The sequence below is a fragment of the Chelonoidis abingdonii genome, chromosome 2 (genome assembly GCF_003597395.2).
Source record: "Chelonoidis abingdonii isolate Lonesome George chromosome 2, CheloAbing_2.0, whole genome shotgun sequence".
Lineage (NCBI taxonomy): Eukaryota > Metazoa > Chordata > Testudines > Testudinidae > Chelonoidis > Chelonoidis abingdonii.
Window position 1 is genome coordinate 303,059,611 of NC_133770.1, and position 8,791 is coordinate 303,068,401.

At 42.4% G+C, this 8,791-nt stretch overlaps 1 protein-coding gene across 2 annotated transcripts in view; it reads left to right on the forward strand.

Annotated features, from left to right (window-relative positions):
* PUF60 (poly(U) binding splicing factor 60) overlaps nucleotides 1-8,523 on the forward strand; it is a 49,671-nt gene extending 41,148 nt beyond the window's left edge. For both annotated transcript variants that reach the window (XM_075063361.1, XM_032762922.2), the window contains 2 exons: nucleotides 2,514-5,195; nucleotides 6,056-8,523. The gene's annotated coding sequence lies outside the window, so the exon portion shown is untranslated. The remainder of the gene's footprint in view (nucleotides 1-2,513; nucleotides 5,196-6,055) is intronic.
* The last annotated feature ends 268 nt before the right edge of the window (nucleotides 8,524-8,791 follow it).

Consider the following 8,791-nt stretch of genomic DNA (forward strand, 5'->3'; position numbering starts at 1 on the left):
TGTGGAGTGAGAAATAATGATGCAGGCAGAGGAGTGGTACAAAACAATCTCGATCATGGGGTAAGCTGAGCCTGTTCAAACAAAATGTGGTTTAATACAACCAAATGCAAAGTTACACATCTAGGAACAAAGAATGCAGGCCATGCCTTCGGAGTGGGGCCTGTATCATGAAAGGCAACAGCTGAAAAGCATTATGGGGTAATAGTGGACAAGCAGCTGCACATGAGCTCCCAGTGCTATGCTATGACTAAAAAGTCTAATGCGATCCTTGGATGGATACACCAAGTAGGGAGTCGATAGTAAGAAGAAGGAAGAGTCAGAAAAATAATTTGAGGACTGAAGAAAATACTGTACAGTGAGAACCTTAAAGAGATCAACCCGTTTAACTTATTACAGAGAAGATTGACAGATGGTTTTTGACAATAGTGGGTATTAAAGGGCTTTTTAACCTAGCCGAGACAGGCATAACAAGAACTGATGGCAGGAAGATAGATCTGGACAAATTCCAATTAAAATAAGGCACACATTTTTAACAGTGAGGGTGATTGTTCCTATGGTTAAACTACCAGGAAAGTGATGGATTCTCCACATCTTGTCTTCAGATCAGACCAAATTCCTTTCCGGAAGAGATGCTTATTCAGAAGTTATTGGGCTCAATAGACCGGTAATTATATGAAATTCTCTGGCCTATATTATACAGGATGTCAGACTCGATTAAATGATCCCCTCTGGCCTTCAAAATCCATGAATAGAGCTATGAATCTATAAATAATGGGGACAGGTTTGACTAAGTGATCTGGATCATACAGCAAGCTGGGCTCACTTGAATATCATTTGTTTTAATACAGCTAAATGGAAGATCATCCATCTAGTAACCAAGAATGTATGTCATGCCTATAAGAAGGGGGACTGGAAAGTAGAGACTCTGGTTTAGAGTTGGGGTTAGTGGTAGGAACTGAACGTGTACTTAGTGTAATGCTTTGGCTAAGACGGCTGATGCAATTCTTGGAAGGTGTTATTACCTCTGTATCCATTGTTTGTGAGACTTACTGGAATACTGGGTCTCCACACTTCTAAAAGGATATTGAAAAATGGGAAAGGATTCAGAACAGAGCCACAGGCAAGCTTTGCGGTCTTGAAAACCTGCCTCTATAGTGCGAGAGAGTAAAGAAGCTCTCTACCTGTTTGTTTATCACCTTTACATTCTGTATTTTTGGCAGTCTAAAAGTCCCTACAGAGCATTAGATTTCTGATAGTGCTATGACTCTGATCTAGCAAGGGCAGAAAGAAATGCAGTGGCTGGAAGTTGAAGCTAGACAAATTCAGACTGGAAATAAGGCTCAGGTTTTTAACAGTGAAGGTCATTAACTACTGAAACAATTTGCCTAGGGATGTGGTGGATTCTCAACTGGAGACTTTAAATTAAGATTGGATCTTTTAAAAAGACCAGTCAGAAGTTACAGGCATGATGTAGAAACCACTTGATTAAAATCTCTGGAATCTGATGATGATAGAGCTGAAAGACCCTTTTTAAAAAAAAAAAAAAAAAAAAACTTGGAGGGTTCTTGAAAGGTCATTGAGGTGAGTCCAGCCCCCTGCCTTCACTAGGAGAACCAAGTGTTGATTTTTGCTGCCAATTCCTAAGTGGCCCCCTCAAGGATTGAACTTGCAACCCTGGGTTTAGCAGGCCCATGCTCAAACCACTGAGCTATTCCTCCCCCATAGCCCTTGAGAGGTCATCAAGTCCAGCTGCTTGTGCTGAGGCAGGATCAACTAAACCTAGATCATCCCTGACTGGTGTTTGTCCAGCCTATTCTTAAAAACTGTTCAGTGATGGGGTTTCCACAGTCTCCTTTGGAAGTCTAGTCCAGAGCTTAACAACCCTTAGAAAGTTTTTTCCTAATATCTAACCTAGATCTCCCTTGCTGCAAATTAAGCCCATTGCTTCTTGCCCTACCTTCGGTGGGCATGGAGTACAATTGATCACAGCCCTGTTTGTAACAGCCCCTGACGTAGTTAGAGACTGTTTTCAAGCCCCCCTCCTCTGCCCCCTTGCTACCCAGTCTTGTCTCAAGCCCAGTTTTTTGAACCTTTCCTTATAGGTCAGGTTTTCTAAATCTTTTATCATTTTTGTTGCTCTCCTCTGACTGATCTCTGCAATTTACTCACATCTTTCTTAAAACGCAGTGCTCAGAACTGAACACAGTGCTCCAGCTGAGGCCTCGCCAGGGCTGAGTAGAGCAGGACAGTTGCCTCCCATGTCTTACATACAACACTGCTGTCAATACACCCCAGTATATTAGCCTTTTTTTCAACTACATCACTTTATTGACTCAGACTAAATTTCTGATCCACTGTAACCCCCAGATCCTTTCCATCAGTACTATCATCTAGCCAATTACTCCCCATCTGTAGTCGTGCATCTGGTTTTTCCTTCCTAAGTGGAGTACTTCACGCTTGTCTCTTTTGAATGTCAACTTGTTGATTTCAGAACTGTTCTCTAATTTTTCTAGGTTGTTTTGACTTCTAATCCTGTCCTCCTGCTTGCATCCCCTCCCAGCTTGGTGTCGTCTGCAGATTTTATAAGTATATCCTCCATGTCATCCAGTCATTAATGAACATTTTAATGATACTGGATCCAGGACTGACAACTGCAGGATCCCACTTAGATACACCTCCCACTTTGACGGAACCATTGATAACAACTCTTGGACTCACCTGTCTCTCCTCATTCATTGTGCAGGGAGCCTGGGTGCCTAACTCAGGCTTTATGGTGCTCTTGTGATTTTCTAGGAGCCTAGATGTTACGCACTGTGGTGCACAGTGTTGCAATGCCTAAGCATCTTTGTGGATTTGGGCCATATTTCTCTGCCTCAGTTCCCCAATAAGCACACCCTGGATTAGGCCATTTTCTTAGAGGAGAATGTGTAGAAGAACCTTGTCCTGCTTGTGCCACTGTGAGATCCTTATTTTAAGTGGAACTGTTTGGAGTTTCTGCCCATACATGTCACATCCAATTTCTGGGTGCGAACTGGACGATGGAGCTGACTCCTTGTGCAGCAGACTGCCAACCAGCGGACAAGTTTGGCGCTCATACTACTCCCACAAACTGCAGTCCTGAAGAATTCCACTGTAAAAGTGAATACCTGCTCCTTGCAAATGTCTCATTTGCTCACTCCACCAACCATGGTATGGGGCAAAGTGGGGTTTGCTAGTGAGGCCTTATGCTGTGCCTATAATATTTTGTGTTCTGAGAGCACCCACAAGGTTCGAGGCTTTGTCCATGCACATGAACAAATAAAGCTCACAGTTTGTAGGGCCTGTAATACATCTCTCATATCATAAGAGAGATAACCTTGACTTATGAAGAAATGTAAGAATGAAGTAGGTGAGTGAGTGGTTGAAATAATTAAAAATAGAGTTTAAATCACCTTGATGACCATGATTTGACAGAGAATAACCAGCCCAGCTGCTGCAAAGGAAAACCATGCCTCTCTACTGGAATTATCTGAGTGTGTTGACAAAATAGTGGCTAAAAAAGAATTGTCTGACAATTTATTAGGACGTCCAAAAAACCCATTGGCAAAGTCCTCCTGGGAGACTATAAAGCAGGGGTTCTTGAACTGGGGGTTGGGACCACTCAGGGGGTCGCCAGGTTATTACATGGGGGCTATCATCCTCCATCCCAAACCCCACTTTGCCTCCAGCATTTATAATGCTGTTAAATATATAAAGAAGTGTTTTTAATTTATAAAGGGGGGGGGTGGTCACAGGGGCTTGCTGTGTGAAAGGGGTCACCAGTACAAAAGTTTGAGAACAACTGCTATGAAAGGAACAGAACACAGTCAACCTGCGGAATTCTTTGCCAAAGGAAGCTGTGAAGGTAAGATTATACCAGGGTTCAAAAAGAACTAGATCAGTTCATGGAGGTTAGGTCCATCAGTGGCTATATTAGCTAGGATGGGCAGGGATGCAAAACTATGCTCTGAAGTGTCCCAGCCTCTCTCAGAAGCTGGGAATGGGCGATGGGATGGATCACTTGATGATTCCCTGTTCTGTTCATTCCCTCTTGGGCACCTGGCATTGGCCACTGTCAGACAGGATACTGGGCTAGATGGACCTTTGGTCTGACCTGATGTGGCCGTTCTTATGTTCTAAGAGGGATGAGTAATGAGACTAGGAACTGGTAAAGGAATGGGCGATATAGAAAACAGAGTGAGGGAGTTGAAGAACGAACCAGTTAGCAAGGAGGAAAGAATGTCAGAAATCAACACCTAAGAAAATGGTGTGTCCAAAAGTTCCAGAGGCGCTATTGATGCTCACGCTGCATTGCCCCCCACTGCTGTTGGGGAAAGGAGGAGTCTTTTGGCTGGACTTTATCTCCCCCAGACTTGGAGGTGGGAGGGGGCCTCCCTGTGGGTCCAGGATGGTTGTAGGGGGGAGGCCCAGCTGCATTTCACCTCCTGCTACTGCTAATAGTGCTTGCACCAAGAAAGGGATAGGTGCACAATAGTGAAATAGTATGTCATTGTATAAGCCAGTGGGATGCTTCCATTGCTCAGTTCTGGTCCCCCATCTCAGATGGGATCTAGCAGATATAGTGAGGAGGCCTAGAGAAAGGCAGTGACACTACTTAGAGGCCTGGAGAGCATGAAAAGATTAGGACTTTTAGGTTAGAGATGAGATAGGGCATACATGGGAAACAAAATAATGAATGGGATAAAGAAAGGAGATTGGGCACTTGCATTAACCCTGGCTCATAATTCAAGAAAAGGGGACATTCAGTGACATTGAAAGGCAGCAGATTTAAAACTAGTAAGAGGAAATGCTTTTTCTTATGTCAGTCTGTGGAACTCACTGCCACTGGATACAAAGGCCAAGAGCTTATCTGATTTCAGATAAGGATCAGATGTTGCTATGGATAATAAGTGATGAATACGTTGATAGATGCTATAACATTCTCTAGCTCACAGAACCTCCCAACAGATGTGTGTAGGCTGAAACAAGCACTTGCACTATAACTGCACTCCATGTAAAAGTATTTACATACCTACAGGGCATGTAGTGCTTTCACACACTGCACTTATAATAGCTGTGTTGTCACAGGCTGGTGTGGATGGATGCGCAGGCGCAGAGGTGCCGACTCATTTTAGAATACATTTTAGGTAAAGCTGGTGGTGATACCTAGAGTTAAGGTGTCATAGCTTTCCTACTCAGATCTGAACCTTAGAGTTCAGAAAATAAGTTGCTAGCATGAAACCTCCAAGCTTAATTACCAGCTTGGATCTGATAGCGCTGCCACCAGACAGGAATCAGTGCCTGCCTCACTCTGGTCTCCCCAAACCTTCCCTGGGGGACCCCAAGACTCAGATGCCCTGAGTCTCACAACAAAGGGAAATAACCCACTTCCCTTCTCCCTCTTTACCTCCCCCCAGATTTTCCCGCCCTGGGTACACTAGGAGATTTCCCTGCTTCCATTCCTTGAAACACAAACCCAGAGAGATTAAGTGTCTCTCCCCCTCACCCAGAGGCTATGCAAATTCAAGCTTAGTCAATCTAACACAAAGGGATTTCCCCCTCCCTTGGTTCCTTAGCCTTAACCAGAGAAAAACTCAAACAGGTCTTAAAAAGAAAGCTTTATATAAAAAGAAAGAAAAAGACACAAAAATGGTCTCTGTATCAAGATGACAATATACAGGGTCAATTGCTTAAAAGAAAACATAAATAAACAGCCTTATTCAAAAAGAAATACAATTTAAAACATTCCAGCAATTACACACACGTAAATACAAAAACAATATAAAAACCTATATTGTCTTATATCTGTACTTACAACTGGGAAACAGAAGATTAGAAAGCCTGAAGGTAGAGAGATCCTCTCTCAGAGCTGAGACAGCACAGAACAGAACAAAGGACACACACCCAAAAATTTCCTCCCTGAGCTTTGAAAAATCCAGTTTCCTGATTGGTCCTCTGGTCAGGTGTTTGGTTCCCTTTGTTGACCATTTACAGGTAAAAGAAACATTAACCCTTAGCTATCTGTTTATGACATAAGGTTGCCTAGCATACTTCCTATTATAAGATCTTGTTTTCTGTGGCTTCTAACTTTGTCAAATGTTAACCATTTGGGCTGAATTTCTCCATGCCAGGTGTCTGCCTCAGCTGAATTTTACTGGAAACTTACAGCAAAAATGGTTTTTCTCAGGAGGAAAAATTGGCTGTTTTCCCCATATTACAACAAATTCTTGCAACTGATTTGTTGAGAAGCTCTAGCACTTCCATGTTTTGAAGCAGGAACTTGAAATTTGAAAGGGGGTTTGCCTTGGGGATAGAGATGTACCTTTTACTTCCTTGTGGGAAAAACAGCCCACATTTGGTCAAGGTACAAGCCTATGAAAAAAATCTGAGTCTGTGTATGCCCAATAGCCTTGTTAGAGCTTTGCAGCTAAATTCTCTGAAGATTTTGCTCCAACAGAGATACTGGGGCTGATAAGGACTTCTCTGCAATTGCTGCTGCAGGCTCCAGCAGCACTGGCATGAGAACTGACAGCTGGAGACTGTGTTCTGTGCCCTCAGTGCAACCGCTGCTGTGCCCAGGCAGCATGGAGGAGGAGGAACACTGAAATGCAGAGTGGACAAGAGCTGGATGGGGAAAGACTGGGATAAGAACATGGATGAGAGAGGAAGACAGTTTGGAAGCTGGGGAGATATTAGGACTGGTTGGGCAAGGGGACTGGGATGCAGATGGTAATTTCAGAAGGGAGTCTGAGATAGGCTCGAAGGAGACTGAACATAGGATGTAGGGGTAGAATTGGGAAGAAGATCCAGGGGAAGGAGAAGACAGAACAAGAAGTTTAGGGTGGAGACAAGGTTGGCATAGGATCAAGCTGGAGGTGGCAAAGGTAGAAGGGGTGTTGTATTAATTCAGATGGAATAAATGAGCCAGAGGTGTTGAGAGAGTCCCTGTCCAATATTAAACTGTTACAACGAGGTTTGGGGTTTGGTAGACAGACACCACAGCTTGCGTAGTGCTGCAAACACACTAATAAAGGGTTAACATGAATTTTCATAAAGATACAGAAAAGAAGGAAAAGCAATTAAAGGCTTTGAAATGTAAAGTATTAAATAAGGCCTCCATTTAAACAACATTTCTTGTTGACTTTCCCTTGAGCTGGAGAGAGATTTTTAGAAGGAAACCCTCCCTTGTTTTACAGGCTGACAAAGACGTGAGTTGAGATGTAGCTGCTACTGCTGTTAAAGTCCGATCCCATTTCGTGTCAGGTGGTGGCTGGAGTTAGCTGGAGCCAGTAGACGTGGCAATGTTATCTGAATCTTGCTTTCTGGCCCAATCTGGTCAGATCATCTCCTAGAATTAGGACAAAGAAGATCTGGAGTGAAAGGAGCCGTTGACACTGACAGCAATGATGGTGAAGTTGATTCAGTCGCCTCCATCTATTTTTCTTCTTGCCCCCTCTCCCCACGAATCTCTTTAAGACCCAAAAAAGGAGTAATGGGTGGATAGCCCATCCCTTTATTATTTTGTCCACCAATTAGGCCTAATAGCCAATACAGCCATTTCGGGTCATTAATTTCTGGTTCCACATCTGTTTTTACCAAGCATGATTTTAACATAGTCCTTGAGTTGTATCAACTTGACCTTTTTGTTTGCATTAATTTAATGTCTCTGCCTGGTTTTCTTGCACCTGTTTATAACATTCAGAACTGAAAGCAACTTGACCTATTTTCCAATAACATTTGTTCTTATAGATTATTGTATTTGATAAATGTTACAGACTTTTTATAGTTGAGCTTACAATTAGGATACATTTGTCAACCCAATTATTACAACAGGGGTCAGGCTTGGGACCAAAGGGGCAGAAGGGCCCGTGACTGTTGGAATCACTTCCCCATCAAAACCGGGAATGGAGTCCAAGATACCTGAGTCTCAAAATTCTTCTGCTCTCAGCAAATGTCTGTGAAATGCATAGGCAAGACTGATAACATACAAAAATTCTATATTCAACATTATCCTACCCGATAAAAAGGACCTAATAACAGAATTAAAAATTAATGGTGGCTTAAGTACAAATGATCGTGACTTGATCCCATTTCTAGTTGGCAAGCAGAACAAAGTCCAAGAGCAATAATATATTGGGGCTTTAATAGGGCCAATTTCACAAAGCTCAGAATAATTGAGCCAAATCAGCTGTGAGGAAAAATTTACTCAGAAAAATGTCAATGATAATTGGCAGTCATTTAAGACCACATTACTAGCTGCCCAAAAAGCCACAATTGAGGAAGAAGGCTGTGCTGGTTTAAAAATAAATAAATGCCGGTTTAGAGAGAAAATTGAAAGCAGCTGTAAAAAGGGGTGTGAGAGAGAGAGAGAGAAAACATAAATGGAAGAAAGGGTAAGTAGTTACTATAAATCAGAAGTTAGGAATTGTAGAACATTGATAAGGAGAGCCAAGGGTATAAGGAGAAATCTATGGCCAGCAGAGTTAAGGATGATAAGGAGGTTTTTTTAAATAAACTAAACACAAAGTGAATCCTGGTAATGATATTGTTCCATTACTAGATGGAAATAGTAGAGTTATCAGTAATAATACAGAAAAGGCTGAAGTGTTCAATAAATATTTCTGTTCTTTAAGGGGGGAGGGGAGGAGAAACAGGCTCATCATATGGTGATAACACACTTTCCATTCTAGTCTTGCTGGATGATGATAAACAGCAGTTACTAAAATCAGACATTTTTAAATCAGACCCAGATAAAACTTGCCTCCTAGAGTTT